Below are 17649 nucleotides of genomic sequence, written 5' to 3' on the forward strand. Positions count from 1 at the left end.
ACCATGGGCAGTGATCAAGCCTTTAACACACAGACCTTATTTAAATGATAACAGTGAGTTTGTCTTTTTAATCCTCCATTGTGGTCATTTTGATAATATTAATTCTGCCTATCCAAGAGCAAGGTAGATTTTTCCATCTTCTAATGTCTTCTTTGATTTCTTTCTTTAGGGTTCTGTAGTTTTCATTGTATCAATCTTTCAGCTCTTTTATTAAGTTGATTCCCAAGTATTTTATTTTATTTTTTGAGGATATTGTAAATGGGGTAGTTTTCCTCATTTCCTTCTCAGAGGATTTGTCACTGATATACAGAAATGCCTTTGATTTATGGGTGTTGATTTTATATCCTGCTACTTTGCTGAATTCATCTACTAGTTCTAGGAGTTTTCTGGTGGAGCTTTTTGGGTCTTCTAGGTATAGAATCATATCATCAACAAATAGTGCTAATTTGAGTTCTTCTTTTCCTATACATATCCCTTTAATTTCTTTCATCTGTCTTATCACTCTGGCCAGTGTTTCAAGAGCTATGTTAAATAGAAGTGGTGAAAGAGGGCATCCCTGTCTTGTTCCAGTTTTTAGAGGGAATGCCTTCAATTTTTCTCCATTTAGAATGATGTTGGCCTGAGGCTTAGTGTAGATAGCCTTTATGATGTTGAGATATGTTCCTGTTATCCCTAGTTTTTCTAGTGTTTTGAACATGAAAGAGTGCTGTATTTTGTCAAATGCTTTTTCTGCATCTATTGAGATGATCATATGATTCTTATCTTTGAGTCTGTTGATGTGATGAATTACATTTATTTATTTCCATATATTGAACCAAAATTGCTTCCCTGGGATGAACCCCACTTGATAATGGTGCACAATATTTTTGATATGTTTTTGTATTCAATTTTCCAGAATTTTATTGAGAATTTTTGCATCTATGTTCATTAGAGATTTTGGTCTAAAGTTTTCTTTCTTTGATGTGTCTTTGTGTGTTTTTGGAATCAGGGTTATATTGGTCTTATACAGATTTAATGCAATTCTGATCAAAATTCCAATTGCATTCCACATAGAAATAAAAAAAGTCATGAAATTCATCTGGAAAAATAAGAGACCCAGAATAGTTAAAGCGATCCTTAGCAGGAAGAGTGAAGCAGGTGGCATCACTATATCAGACTTTAAACTCTAATAGAGAGCAATAATAACAAAAACAGCATGGTATTGGTCCCAGAACAGACTGGTAGACCAATAGTACAGAATAGAGGACACAGAGACTAACCCACAAAATTACAATTATCTTATATTAGACAAAGGAGCCAAAAACATACATTGGAGAAAAGATAGCATCTTTAAAAATGGTGCTGGGAAAACTGGAAATCCATATGCAACAAAATGAAATTAATCCCCTATCTCTCACCATGCACAAAACTCAACTCAAAGTGGATCAAGAACCTAGGAATTAAACCAGAAACTCTGTGTCTAATAGAAGAAAAAGTAGGCCCTAATCTCCATCATCTAAGATAGGCCCCAATTTCCTTAATAGGACTCCTGTGGCACAAGAATTAAAACCAAGAACCAATAAATGGGATGGATTCAAACTAGAAAGTTTCTTCTCAGCAATGGAAACAATCTGTGAGGTGAATAGAGAGCCTACATCCTGGGAGCAAATTTATATCCCTCACACATCAGATAGAGCAGTAATCTCTAGGGTATAAAAGAACTCAAAAAGCTAAGCACCAAAAAACCAAATAACCCAATCAGTAAGTGGGCCAAGGACCTGAGCAGACACTTCTCAGAAGAGGATATACAATCTCTCTAGCAATTAGAGAAATGCAAATCAAAAGTACCCTCAGATTTCATCTCACTCTAGTCAGAATGGCAGCTATTATGCATACAAATAACAATAAGTGTTGGCGAGGATGTGGGGAAAAAGGTACACTCATACACTGCTGGTGGGACTGCAAATTGGTGCAGCCAATGTGGAAAGCAGTATGGAGATTTCTTGGAAAATTGGGAATGGAACCACTTTTTGACCCAGCTATCCCTCTCCTCGGTCTATACCCAAAGGACTTAAAAACAGCATACTACAGGGACACAGCCACATCAATGTTTATAGCAGTACAATGCACAATAGCTAAACTGTGGAGCCAACCTAGATGCCCTTCAGTGGATGAATGGATAAAAACAATGTGGCATATATACACAATGGAATTTTACTCAGCAATAAAATTTGCAGGTAAATGGATGGCGTTGGAGAAGATAATGCTTAGTGAAGTTACCCAATCCCCCAAACCAAATGTCGGATGTTTTCTCTGATATAAGGAGGCTGATTCATAGTGGGGTAGGGAGGGGGAGCATGGAAGGAATAGACGAACTCTAGATAGGGCAGAGGGGTGGGAGGGGAAGGGAGGGGGCAGGGGGTTAGCAAGGATGGTGGAAGGTGATAGACATCATTATCCAAAGTACATGTATGAAGACTTGAATTGGTGTCAACATACTTTATATACAACCAGAGATATGAAAAATTATGCTCTATATGTGTAATAAGAATTGTAATGCATTCCACTGTCATTTATTTTTTAAAAAATCAATAATAAACAAAAAACCCTCCATTATGGAAAGAGAAAGTAGCTCCTTCACATGACAAGGCCAGGACTTGTCATATGAGTGTCAGTGCTGCGTGCTCCATGCTGACTACAGGGTGTGCAAACTGGCAACTCTATTAGCAAGTCATCCCATGGCTCTAGAGTTCCCATCCATCTTCATTCAATTAAGGCTCATGGCGAATAGGTGCACAAGGAGATCTGGTTCATAATAGAACCATACAGGTGGCATCCTCATGGTTCAACTTTGAATCAGAGCAGCAGCCTTAAATTGATGGCTCTTGTGAATTGCAGTGACAGTCACCTGGAATGAGCTTAACCTTCATGGCAGGTCTTTTTTTTTTTTTTTTTTTTTCCAATGCAGCCGTTCTTTCTTCCAACCTGGCAGATGTCTAATGTCTTCAAATAAAACCATGATGGAATTGCCCAGCAAGTGCCACTAATGGTTTAACCCCAAGAAAAAGAAGTGCTCATTGGATGGTAGGAATGGTAGGAATTTAAGAAAAACAATCACAGAGCAAATATTTTGAGGCTTTTCTTTGCACCCTTTTGGACCATGGCTCAGAGTTCTTGTGGGTGGTTTGTCAGGTTGGGAGGGACAGAAGTGGGACAAGTAGAACAGGTTGCAGCAACATTTCTGGAGACTTCTGCTCTCCTACTACTGCCTTTTGACCCATCTCCATCTGGCTGGTGCCTGGAAAGGTAATGATATTATTATGAAAAGCTTAGGCATACAGTTATAGCATTTTGATTGTGTTTAGTATGCATGTAGGAAGCTGGCTGAATGTTGTTTTAATTTTCTTAAGGCACTCGGATATTTTTTTAAAAACTCTTTTTTGTAGCAAAGGTAGCATGGCATTTTAAGCTAATGAGCTTGTTCCCTCTATCTTGTCCTGCTTCAAGTTAAATTGGATCTGCTTATAAAATCTAGGCTTTTAATTGCAATTCTTAAAAGGCCATCTTGCTAGGAAGACTCTGGGTAAGTAATAGCTTTTCTCTTAATTAATAGTAAGCAAGGCAGTTACTTGACTCCCTCCACTGAGGCAGAGAGAAGCCCGACCTCTTTTTATGGACTCAAGCAGTCGCTCAGAGCAGAGCAGAGGAGAGCAGAAGGTTTTGTAGTCAGGTTGACTTGGTAAGGAATTCTATTTTCTACCCCTTAGAGAAAGATACCTCAAGTCATAATTTCCTCATTTCTAATATGGAAACTGTAATACCTACCTTACTGAATTGAGTCAGGGATGGCAGATGATGTCTGTAAACCATCCGGTGTGGTTCATAGCACAGAAGGATTAGGTAAGTGGTGGTTATTACTGACTGGTTCTGGTTCTGCAGGACCAGCCCCTGGGGAATGTGAGATGGATCCCAGAACAAGGAGCTGTAAACCAGGAAATCATCATGGACACATCTGGGGACAATTCTTTGAGGTGTTCCTCTATTTCTCAGACCATCTGTTCAAGTATTTTGAATAGTAAACAGTCTTGGAAGCCAATGATGATGAAGCTTAGGATAGGCAGGTCCCACTTCTCCCCCTGGAGAGATTTTGCTTAGGAAACCAATGCAAAATATTGCCTTGGTTTCTGCTTTTATAGAGGGTCATGACTGGTCTGTGTCTCTGACCCAGGCATCTTGTGTCTTCTTTCACTCCATGTGTTATACGGTGGTAGCAAACCTGCTAGCTTACAAGGAGCGTAAAATCTCAGGCCTTTCACAGTTTTTGATTTAACTCTTTTAACACTTGGTTTTGGATATTTGAAAAGCAGATAATTCTCCCTACTCTGAAGGATTGTTGTTAAAACTAGAAGGACAAGAGTATGTATGTATAGCAGACATATGTCTAGGTCAGAGAGAGATAAATGATTGATCCGTCTCCATCCTAGTGTGATCCCTGATACATAACTGGTTCTCAAAAATGGATGATGATTGAAAGTCGTCATGATCGCATCTGTTGAAAGGGTTGAGTGGCACCAGCATATGCAAATGGGGTTGAGACAACACTGAGGGAGCTGAAAGTTGCTTTAGAGGCAACGTGGGATGGGAGACCAGCCTGACAGTCTACCTCTAGAGCCCCACAGGTCTCCTGTGCAAAAATAGGGAAAGGTGCATTGCAACCTTGTTGGGGTTCCAACTGAGTGGTCATGACAAGGTGTGGTCCAGAAAGGAAAGAGCAATGTGGGTGGAGGGTGTTAGGGGTGGCTTCGTGGGGCAGGTGAGAGTGGTTCTAGGGTGGAGTGATTGAGGAGAGGCGAGTTCCCTCCTGGCTGGGAACAAAAGGAGCAGAGGTAGGAACGAGTGCCATATGTCTGTCTCCCCTGCATTTGTCAGCTGCCACATGCTGCATATGTACTTCTTGGGTGCTGCTCAGGTGTTACCACCCCGTCCTGGGCTTGCTGCCCTCCTACTGGCCTCAGCATCTTTACCATGATCATTGTGATCGTCCTGGGTCTGTCCTCCAGGATGCCTCCTCGTTCCTCTCCCCACAGCTGCCCAGCTCTCCTGAGGTGCAACTCTCCCTCTGCTTAAGCCATCCTGGGGTTAATTTGCCTTCATTCTGAGGTTTCTTGGAATGAAGACAAACTTCCTCAGCTTGGCTCACCAGATCCTTCATGAGCTGGCTCTTGTTTGACACTGTCACTTCATCTTTTTCTAGACTGACTTTGGGATTGCTGCTTCTGCCACTCTGAGTGGCTGTGGGTCCTTGAGTGCATCCTGCTGTCTTGATGTGATGACACGGTCCACTCCCTTTGGATGACACTCTCCTTTTTGACAATCCAGCACCTGCTGCCCAGCACACAGGGTCGCTGAGCCTGCACTTCTGTGTTCCCCGTGTGTGCTGTAATCCCTGGCCTGCCTGCACAGCCCCCTCCCTGGAGGTAAGCTCTCGGAAGGCCATGGTCTGGTCTCACTGGACTTTATTTCCTCAGTGTTGAGGACCACGCTTGACCCACCCAGATGGTGATGAATAAATTGTTTCTGAGATCATCCTGGCTGAAGATGGAAGAGTTTCGGGGGAATGGCTGGGTATGGAGTAGATGTGGAGAAGTAAGGGAAATCACTGGAGGCTTAGAAAGCCGCAGAGAACTCTAAATCAGACCTGAAGGAGAGAGGCTAAGAGGTCTTGCTTTTCCACATTTGCAGAAGATGAAATAGTAGCATAACTTCCTCTGGAGTTTGAATTAGAAGTAATGAAAGAAAACCTCCTGGTTTTAGCACAGGTATTGAAAAAAAAAATTGACTGCATTTGCTCACCTCCAGGTCTGAATGTTGGTGTCTCCCCTTATCAAGTTGGATTCTGCATTGTGGGCAGGTATGGATATTTTGTGTGGCTGCGACTTTTGATTCTGTGAGCTGGTAGATCTTACCAGGGGGGTGATCATTCTGGGATCCTCCAAGGTGTTTCCCCTAAAGAATAGGTAGATCTTTGCCTCCCCCCCCCAAATAAAAAGCATCTCCTCTTGAATCCAGATTTGAAGGAGAATAATTTCCTGCATAGAATCCTCTATGGTGGATCCAACATGGTGCCCATCACAAAGACATAAGGCAGGTCCCTTGTGGGGAAAGGGAAACATTAGTTCATCACATTTGGTAATCTAGGCTATCCCTTTTCTGAGTTATTTTTTATTAGCATATGTTAATGATTCAGAATAATGGATTTCATTGTGTCATATTCATTTATGTGTATAATATATTTGAGTCTTGTTTGAATATTCTAGCCTTGCCTCAATTGTGCAATGGTAGTTGAGGGAAAGATTGCACATTACTCTGGGGTCTGATTAGCAAAATCATTCTGTCTCTTGTCCCCAAGTCCAAGGAGTGGGTAACCATTGGAGAACAAATCTGGGCTGTGGGTCCAAAGACTGTGGGATGAGTCTCCTTTCATAGTAGTCTCTGGATTATTTCAGATCTTCTTGAAGCATAAGCAGTTCTCCCTCCTTTTCTGGGCTTCAGCCTTGCACAACTGTATTTATCCTTTTTTATTGCAATAGCAGAATACTTGAGACTGGGTAATTTATAAAGAAAAGAGGTTCATTTAACTTCCAATCCTAAAGGCTGAAAGTATCAAAATTAGCCAACCCCATGCGTTTGGCCTCTGATGAGGGACCCTAGGGTTGTGTCACATCATGGTGGATGGTGTCATGGTGGGAGTGCATGCAAGAGGAAGCAATGACATGGAGAGGTAGGAGGACAGACTGAGGAGGGGCCAAGCTCACTCTTTAATGGAAACTCACTACAGTGAAAGTCAACTCACTCTGAGAGACCACCATTGCTCCCTTCAGAGGGTGACGCCCAAAGTGACCTAATCACCTCCCGCTAGGCCTGTGTCTTAAAGGTTCTGCTGTCTCCTCACACCACACTGGGGACCAAGCCTCCAATACATGGGTCCTTGGGGACGAACTGCATCTAAGCCATAGCACCTGCTTATAGAAATTGATTCACCCTCTTTTGTTGTGAATATCTGTACAAAAGGCTAACTGTAGCCAGACTGCAAATTCTTTAAGGACAGGAACCGTATCTTTTGAGCCCAAGAAAAGCTTACAAGTTAGGAGAAGAACGCTGGGTGACCCAGGACTGCCCGGTTCCCTCAGAGCACCTCGTTCTCCCTACTTTCTGCAGAGTCATATGTCAAAACATTTCACCCGTGTCATGGCTGCAGCCAAGTGGAACATTCTGTGGACGGACTGGGATTGCCTGTGGCAATTTCTTCAACACAACATCCAGGACCACTTTAGCTTTTCACGTTTTATGAGCCGTTCCCCTCCTGAAATTGCTCTCTTGCAGCTTTTACTAATAGTCCCACACCTTGATGCCAGAGAGAGGAACTTAATGGATGAAAATATGGGTGCCGTGGGAATTGCCTCTAAGTAACTCCAGGATGAGATGTAGGAGGACGGTGGAGGAGGGGTTCACTTCACTTACTTTGGTATGGGCGACAAAATGGCAGGCAGGTTTCTTGCTATTTAATTGGATATATATATTCATTGGCTCCTTAACAAGAAATAAAATCTTTTTAGGGCCATTGCCAAACAAGAAATTTATGAGCCAATTGTCTATGAACTTATTCAATGAACCTAAGTGTCTGTCCCCTCCAGTAGTCTTGGAGCACATTAAGGGCATGTTTCGGGTTTCATTCATCTCTACTTTCCCCAGATTCCTTATTGTCTCCATCTATTAGGTGCTCAATAAATATCGTCAACCTGCTGTTGAAGGATGAGTCCTTTCACCTGGGATTTCTTATGTCTTGTGGTTTAGGGCCAGAGTAACAAGCATCTTCCTGGCAATGACTTTGAGTCATGGAAATGAATAATACAATAATTGCCAACCCCAGGCCTCTGAGAAAGAATGTGACTGAGCAACAAAAATGGCAGATCAAAGAATTATTACAGAAGGCAGAATTAGTAGGATGTCTTAGGTCACTGCTTCGTCTCCAGATATCCCACTGCCATTACCTTTGCCAATCAAGCACGTGCACTGTCCAGGACTTGGTCCACTCTCAAAGGCTGGTGGATGGTGTCATGGTAGGAGTGCATACAAGGTGAACTCAATGCAGCCTCTACAATCTTGGGCACTATTTTTAGAGTCATTCCAGCATTTTTGATGTCATTTTGCACAGGCATTTCGTATCTGATCTCCAGACTGTCTTTGGCTCCCTCTGGCCTGAAGTCAAGATTTAAATATAAGGGGGGTACACGAAGCAGATGGCAGCTTTCCTGTTGTGATCTGTAGAGATGACACACCTCTGACAATTTCTTTTCTCTCCAGAGTTCCCTTTTGGGTGGAGGGCCGTGAATTCTCTTATTGATCTCAAAGCTGAAAGAGTTAGTTCCCAGTCACTGCAATTGACAAAAAAGGCTTTTGCAGCTCATTAACCACCAGATTACGTGGCACAATTCATTAAAATTCTGTTTCATTGACTGCATTTGTAAATAGGCTTGGGGAAATTTACCACTTTTTTTTTTCCTCTCACAGAGATTTCCTCCAACGAAGGCATGTTTTCTTTCCCCTTTTCCTGGTAGAAAAGGCCTCAAATAATTCATACAAGATGTGTTATCTTTTAAATGCAAACTAAAATGAAATACCAAACTAGGAATCACAGGTTGGTAGGTTTTCTCCCTGCTTCTGATTTGCTGCTATCTGATTCGGTGGGTTACTTTAATAAATACATTTGCTTTGAGCTCCTGTTACATTAATTTTGTATAAATTGTCCTACTTCTTCCCGGGCCTTTGGCCTGTAATTGCTTTCATTTGAATACAAGCAGAAAGGGAGAGATTAGAGCCAATTTAAAAAATAATCTTTTCCTTTTATTAATACCTAAGCATTAAATAAAGTTTGTCTTTGGAAAGCACCCATCTTAAGATGGACCTGGAGCACAGGACAAAGGGCAGAAAACCAGCCTCTGGGATCCCCTTCCACCTCAGGTGTTCTGTGAAGCCATTTGGTTGTGTTGCAGAAACCTTTTCTGTAAAGGGCCACGTAGTCAATATTTTCAGGCTGTGTAGTCTCTGGTACAGCTACTTAGCTCTGTGACTCTATTACAAAAGAAACCACAGACGGAACTTCAATGAATGAACATAAACCTTTGTCTATGGACACTAAGATGGGAATTTTCTATGGTTTCCAAGTGTCACAAAGAGCTTTCCCTGTTCCTGACTCTTCTTCCCAATCATTCAAAAATGTAAACATCACTCAGTTCCAGGGATTTCCAGACACAGGTGGTCCACTGGCAGATTGTGATTGACCACTGCCCCAGGACAGCAGTTCTCAGTCGTGGTCCCTGGATTTGCAGCGTCAGTATCACAGGGAACTTGTGGGACTGATGAAGGCCAGTCTTGTCCAGGAAGAGTGTTCAAAAAATACTGTGGTTTGTGGTTGTGGTAAGAATTTCACTGTGTTCCTCTAATATTTAGCAGAAAGTCATGTCCTGAGTCATCCTGGCCACACCAAGGCAGGTGGTGGGTGGAGATGCAGGTATCTCTTTTTTTTTTTTATTGGTTGTTCAAAACCTTACAAAGCTCTTGACATATCATATTTCAAACATTAGTTTCAAGTGAGTTATGAACTCCCATTTTTACCCCAAATACAGATTGCAGAATCACATTGGTTACACATTCACATTTTTACATAATGCCATACTAGTAACTGTTGTATTCTGCTACCTTTCCTATCCTCTACTATCCCCCTCCCCCGCCCCATCTTCTCTTTCTATCCCATCTACTGTAATTCATTTCTCTCCTTGTTTTTCCTTCCAATTCCCCTCACAACCTCTTTTATGTAGTTTTTTATAACAATGAGGGTCTCTTTCCATTTCCATGCAATTCCCCTTTTCTCTCTCTTTTCCTCCCATCTCATGTCTCTGTTTAATATCAATCTTTTCTTCCTGCTCTTCCTCCCTGCTCTATTCTTAGTTGCTCTCATTATATCAAAGAAGACATTTGGTATTTGTTTTTTAGGGATTGGCTGGCTTCACTAAGCATAATCTGCTCTAGTGCCATCCATTTCCCTGCAAATTCCATGATTTTGTCATTTTTTAGTGCTGCGTAATACTCCATGGTGTATAACTGCCACATTTTTTTAATCCATTCATCCATTGAAGGGCATCTGGGTTGGTTCCACAGTCTAGCTATTGTGAATTGTGCTGCTGTGAACATCGATGTGGCAGTATCCCTGTAGTACGCTCTCTTAAGGTCTTCAGGGAATAGACCAAGAAGGGCAATAACTGGGTCAAATGGTGGTTCCATTCCCAGCTTTCCCAGGAATCTCCATACTGCTTTCCAAATTGGCTGAACCAATTTGTAGTCCCACCATCTCTTGCCGTGAGCGTTAGTGTGGTGAGAAATGACACTTAGGTATCAAACAGCATCTGCTATTTGCCCATTTTCATCAAAGGCAGAGCAAGTGAAGTTCTTACATTTCAGCACTTCCAGAGTGTAAAGTAATTAGGCTAACGTGCTTTTTATGTAGTCATTTGGAGGTGTTCCCTGCACTCTGGACAGAATGTCAGGACAGCCTTTCCTTAATATCCCTGACTCTGTCCTCTGGTCAATATTTGGTAAGGCTTAAATAGCAGGAGGAGTTGGGTTGCCTCATTGAACTTACTTTGCAATTTGAATGTTGTGCCAACATTGAATGATGGTGCAAATCCTGACTCAACACGACCACATGGATAGCCACCTATAGCATCCAGCACCTGCTAATGTTCCTCCTTTACATAGATTATTAGCTCAGGGCCCTACATTTGGACTCTGGGAATGGAAGGCATATGTTAATATCCTAATTGAAGAAGCAAAGATGCTGAAATTCATAATTTAAATTGTTTTGCTAAGATGCTTTCCCAGTTGGAAAGTGGCTGAGCCAATTTGCACATTTCAGATTTACCAGAATCAAAAATTTCTGTATATATATATTTTAAATTGTAGGCTACTCCAGGTTCAGAAACAACTACTTTTCTAAAGCAGGAATCAGGAGGGAAAAAAAACTACTTTAAGTATCTCTGTGTTATGAAATCTCCATTTCCCCAGGAGTGTTACAGGTAAAATTTCATCTTCAAGCCAATAATCAGAGTTCCATTAGCTACAAAAGCCCCAGCCCAGGAATCTCATCCCTGTCCTGACTGCTAACAAACTATCTCTATGACTCTTAACGTTCTGCAGAGCCTCTGCGGAGGGCACTGGCCACTTTTGATGAGCTCCATCTGCTGTATTTCTTAAGTGCAGCTGCAACTAGAAAATCACTCATGCAGATTGTAGGTTTCATTTCTGTGTCTTTCCTGCATGCTGAAGGTGTGTCATGCCATTGTGTGACACTACTGGTTGTCATTTTCCTTTTCTTATAAGAGAAAAAGCAAATGCTTGCTTTAGGCTTTGCAACTGAAATTACATTTGCAGAGCTTGAGACCAAATATAGATACTCTCTGACTTACGATGGGGTGCATACCCACAAACTCATTGTGAGCTATAAATATGGAAAGTTGAATTGCATTTAATAACCTAACCTACCAAACATCATAGTAGCCTGGCCCATCTTAAACATGCTCAGAATGCTTCCATTTGCCTACTGTTGGGCAAAATCATCTAATACAAAGCCTACTTTATAATAAAGTGTTGAATATTTTGTGGAATTTGTTGAATACTCACCTGAAGGTGAGAAACCGAGTGGTTGTTATGAGCACATCACACGATTGTAAAGTCAAAGAAGCCTAAGTCTGGAATTGTGATGTACTAGAGTGAAAGATTATCTTGCAATATTCCTCCATTTTTTTTTTTTTGTACAAGAATAAGGAGAGCTGTGAGTCACACTCTTCTGGATAACAGTGGAAGGTTCACGCTGGGGGACCACCGTCTTCTTGTATCTTCTGAATTCAGACTTGGTGCAATTTTATTCTTCTCCCTAGATTCACCACTTCTCCTTCAGCTTTCCTGACAGTATGTCCAGACAGAGGTTGAGATTGATTTCCCAGAAGGCAGAAGTGATTGTTACCTGAAAAAACAGAAGCCACTGTTTATCTTTAATTTCTAACTAAACACTGCCGCAGTCTGGCTGGGCACAAAATAACCGGGAGGTCATGAGCCACTTGTAGGTTCAAACAGGAACTATTTTATTGCCCGAACCCAATGGGAACTCTCCAGAACTCCACGGAAACTCCACGAGAACCAACGGGAACTCAATGGGAACTCTGCGAGAATTCAAAAGTAGCGGGCACCCGAGGCAGCAGGAGTGGCCCAACTGCCGGACAGCAGAGGTCCACATACACACCTGAGTACACAACTTGTTTCAATTTAGCATCATCTAGTTACAGCCATCGGTCATTATCTTAATAATTATACACAGCTTAACTTAATTATCATCATCTTAATGGCTCACTGGCGTCACCTCCCAACCACTCCTTCTGGCAAAATGCCAGGTGCCATCCCGACTTGGCTGTGGCTCTCAACAAAACACCTTAAAAACTCAAAAACTGGCTTAAAGGTTTATTCCTAAATTGTGTTTTTATGTATTTCCATGATTAGCCATTCCCTCTTTCTTTCATATGGGCAGAACGTTTATCTGGGTACACTGTCACCCAGAATAAATCCACCTTACAGCTAGCAGAGGATGACACGCAATCACAAATTTGAACCAACCGGGGGAAGGCAGAAATGTTGCAATAGAGCCATTGAGGACCTTACTTGCAGCCTAGTTAGAATGCACCCTGTGCCCTTTGCCTTGGCATGTGGATGCTGACTTCTGACCAGGGGACAGGGCTTCCTTCCCAGGGGTGAGGCAGAGGTGTGCAGAAGGAAGCCTGGCCCTGAGGACTTAATAGAGCCGAGTTGCCTTCTCCCTGTGGCTCTTTCCTGTTGTTATCCTCTGAATGTTACTTTATGAGGCAAAATGTAACTAAGGCTACTCATCATCTGGCTTTCAGATAGGAAGATTATTCTGGGTTAACCAGATGGACTGAATCTAAATTATATCAACCCTTGAAAGAAAATATCTTTCTATCTGGTAGCAAAAGGGACAGTCAGATTTGAAGTGAGGAAGATTCAATGTTGTATGATTGGCCTGAAGATGAAGGGGCCCCCAGATCAAGCATTCAGGGACCTCAGTCCCATAACTGTGGTGAACAGAAAGCCACCAACAGCCAGGATGAAACTGGAAGTGAATTCTGCCCCTGGGTTCCAGATGAGAGACCAGCCCAGCCAACCCCTGGATCTCAGCTTCGAGAGGCCCTGAGCAAGGAATGCCACCGAGTCACACTGTGCCTGGCTTCTGATTCACAGACTCTCAGATAACGACTCCCTGTCGTTCAAAGCTGCTGCATTTGTGGCAATTTGTTATGCACAATAGAAAACTGATATACTAACCTCTATGTGAGTAGAAAAAAAAATCTTATTTGAGTTTTTTATTGTTTGCAGCCCAACCTAATCACGAGTAGGTTTGCACACCTTCTGAAGAATCTGAGGGTGAAAGGTTGATCCAAAACACAACGGAAGAACAGGGAAGAAGATTCCATCCAAGGACTGGGTGAGGAAGACTAAGAGGGTAAGAGTGTATATTCAAGCAGAAATGATTTGCCTGATTTGCCCCCATCCTTTGAGGGAGGACATAGATGAACAGAAACTTCCAGAAAGGTGAGTGAGCCCCAGAGCAGAAAGTTTGTCTTTGCTTCTTCAGGAGCAGCCTGGAAAGATCTCTCATCAAAAACTGGGAGGCAGGGTTTCCACTGTCACAGGGCACCCAAAAGACAAAACAAGACAAAAAACACTAGCAACAATGACTTGAATGTGGGATAAGAGGTAGACTCCCCGCTGCCAGGATTTTGAGCAAATTGTCCCATGAAGCTAGGGATTCAATGGGAATGGGGGCAGCCTTGGGATTCCCAAGACAGTAGCCCCAGCCAAAGGACTGAGCAGATGGGGCCAGCATCCCACCAGTCACAGATAATTCCATTGTAGTGGGTCCAGTTGTGGTGCCCATCATCTTGCAGAATACTGGGTTTGCAAGCTTTCCCAGTACTCATATGCCATTAGGGGAAGGAGGAAGGAGAGGGGGGTATTCTGTAGGAGAGAAGACATTCAGGAAGACTAATGATCCAAACACCTTCAATTGATCCTGTTGAGCATGAACAGGCATCCAGCCTTCAATAGGACTTTGAGAGCACGATAAGCTGAGATACAGAAAATAATAGGGGTAGCAGATTTCCCCCTGCCCCCAGTTTAGCTCTTCGTGTAGTTTTCTTGCCTGTCACATATAGATTTATCCTTTGTACATTTTGTTCACCATTTTTGTGCCTCATTTTCGAGGATTGTCTTTTTATTAGAAACAGAACAAAGCATTCTCATTCTATGTCCATACTGTACTGAGTGCTATGAAGTTACTTTCTTTTTTTTTAATTGTGAACCACATGAGTTACAAAAAATGGCATGTGTAATAGGTATTTGCTGTTGAAGGAATAATAATAAAGTAAATATCCATGTAAGAAATAGAGCAGTGTCAATTCTTTACATTGGTCTCTCCAGCTTGTCTCTTGGTCCTCAGAAGAAGCACTGCACTAAATTTTATGTTAATCATTCCCTTGTTTTTCTTTACAGTTTTATTAAATTTGTATATATTTCTTGAGTTTTACATATGAGGACCTAGCTAACCAAAGATTGAAAAAATCTAAAAGAAATTTGTGTGTGTACTGAACAAGTAAAGACATTTTTCTTGATATTATTCCCTAAACAAAGTAGTCTAACAACTTTTTACATAGCATTCATATTGTATTTGGTATTAAAAGGCATCTAGAAATTATTTAACAGATAATTGATGTGCTCAGGTTATGTGAAAACACTCTGCCATTTTTATGTTAAGATGCTTGAGTATTTATGGATTTTGGTATCCACAGGAGTCCTGAAACCAATCCTGTGCAGATACTGAAGAACAATGGTATATCTCTTATCAATAATGAATTTGGTTTTACTAAAGTGTTTGGCTTTCTATTGATTGCCTATTCCAATTTCTTTTTTTTTTTCCGTTCTTTGGATTTTTTTTTTATTGGTCGTTCATAACATTACATAGTTCTTAATACATCATATTACACGGTTTGAATCAAGTGGATTATGAACTCCCGCTTTTACCCCGTATACAAATTGCTGTATCACATCAGTTACCCTTCCATTGATTGACATATTGCCTTTCTAGTGTCTGATGTATTCTGCTGTCTGTCCTATTCTCTACTATCCCCCCTCCCCTCCCCTCCCCTCCCCTTTTCTCTCTCTACCCCTTCTACTGTAAATCATTTCTTCCATTTGTATTCTCTTGACTTACCCCTCCTTTCCTCTTATATGACATTTTGTATAACCCTGAGGATCGCCTTCCATTTCCATGCAATTTCCCTTCTCACTCCCTTTCCCTCCCACCTCTCATCCCTGTTTACTGTAAATATTCTTCTCAAGCTCTTCGTCCCTACCCTGTCCTTGTTTACACCCCTTATATCAAAGGAGTCATTTGGTATTTGTTTTTTAAAGATTGACTAGCTTCACTTAGCATAATCTGCTCTAATGCCATCCATTTCCCTCCAAATTCTATGATTTTGTCATTTTTTAATGCAGAGTAATACTCCATAGTGTATAAATGCCACATTTTTTTTATCCATTCATCTATTGAAGGGCATCTAGGCTGGTTCCACAGTCTTGCTGTCGTGAATTGAGCTGCTATGAACATCGATGTAGCAGTGTCCCTGTAGCATGCTCTTGTTAGGGCTTTAGGGAATAGACCGAGAAGGGGAATAGCTGGGTCAAATGGTGGTTCCATTCCCAGCTTTCCGAGAAATCTCCATACTGCTTTCCAAATTGGCTGCACCAATTTGCAGTCCCACCAGCAATGAACAAGAGTGCCCTTTTCCCCACATCCTCTCCAGCACTTATTGTTGTTTGACTTCCTAATGGCTGCCAGTCTTACTGGAGTGAGATGGTATCTTAGGGTAGTTTTGATTTGCATTTCTCTGACTGCTAGCGATGGTGAGCATTTTTTCATGTACTTGTTGATTGATTGTATGTCCTCCTCTGAGAAGTGTCTGTTCAGGTCCTTGGCCCATTTATTGATTGGGTTATTTGTTATCTTATTGTCTAATTTTTTGAGTTCTTTGTATATTCTGGTTATTAGGGCTCTATCTGAAGTGTGTGGAGTAAAGATTTGTTCCCAGGATGTAGGCTCCCTGTTTATCTCTCTTATTGTTTCTTTTGCTGAGAAAAAACTTTTTAGTTTGAGTAAGTCCCATTTGTTGATTCTATTTGTTAACTCTAGCGCTATGGGTGTCCTATTGAGGAATTTGGAGCCCGATCCCACAGCGTGTAGATCATAACCAACTTTTTCTTCTATCAGATGCCGTGTCTCTGATTTAATATCAAGCTCCTTGATCCATTTTGAGTTAACTTTTGTGCACGGCGAGAGATAGGGATTCAGATTCATTTTGGTGCAAATGGATTTCCAGTTTTCCCAGCACCATTTGTTGAAGATGCTATCCTTCCTCCATTGCATGCTTTTAGCCCCTTTATCAAATATAAGATAGTTGTAGTTTTGTGGATTGGTTACTGTGTCCTCTATTCTGTACCATTGGTCCACCTGCCTGTTTTGGTACCAGTACCATGCTGTTTTTGTTACTATTGCTCTGTAGTATAGTTTGAAGTCTGGTATCGCTATACCGCCTGATTCACACTTCCTGCTTAGTATTGTTTTTGCTATTCTGGGTCTTTTATTATTCCATATGAATTTCATGATTCTTTTATCTATTTCTACAAGATATGCTGTTGGGATTTTGATTGGCATTGCATTGAACTTATAGAGAACTTTTGGTAATATCGCCATTTTGATGATGTTAGTTCTGCCTATCCATGAGCAGGGTATGTTTTTCCATCTTCTAAGGTCTTCTTCTATGTCTTTCTTTAGGGTTCTGTAATTTTCATTGTATAAATCTTTCACCTCTTTTGTTAGGTTGATTCCCAAGTATTTTATTTTTTGGGGGATATTGTGAATGGAGTAGTTGTCCTCATTTCCGTTTCAGAGGATTTGTCGCTGATATACAGGAATGCCTTTGATTTATGCGTGTTGATCTTATATCCTGCCACTTTGCTGAATTCATTTATTAGCTCTAATAGCTTCTTTGTAGACCCTTTTGGGTCTGCTAGGTATAGAATCATATCATCTGCAAATAGTGATAATTTAAGTTCTTCTTTTCCTATTTTTATGCCTTTAATTTCTTTTGACTGTCTAATTGCTCTGGCCAGTGTTTCGAGGACTATGTTGAACAGAAGTGGTGAGAGAGGGCATCCCTGTCTTGTACCAGATCTTAGAGGGAATGCCTTCAATTTTTCTCCATTCAGAATGATGCTGGCCTGTGGCTTATCATAGATTGCTTTTACAATGTTGAGGTATGATCCTGTTATCCCTAATTTTTCTAGCGTTTTGAACATAAAGGGATGCTGTACTTTGTCGAATGCTTTTTCTGCATCTATTGAGATGATCATATGGTTCTTATTTTTAAGTCTATTGATGTGGTGAATAACATTTATTGATTTCCGTATATTAAACCAGCCTTGCATCCCAGG

The sequence above is a fragment of the Urocitellus parryii genome, chromosome 1 (genome assembly GCF_045843805.1).
Source record: "Urocitellus parryii isolate mUroPar1 chromosome 1, mUroPar1.hap1, whole genome shotgun sequence".
Taxonomy (NCBI): Eukaryota; Metazoa; Chordata; class Mammalia; order Rodentia; family Sciuridae; genus Urocitellus; species Urocitellus parryii.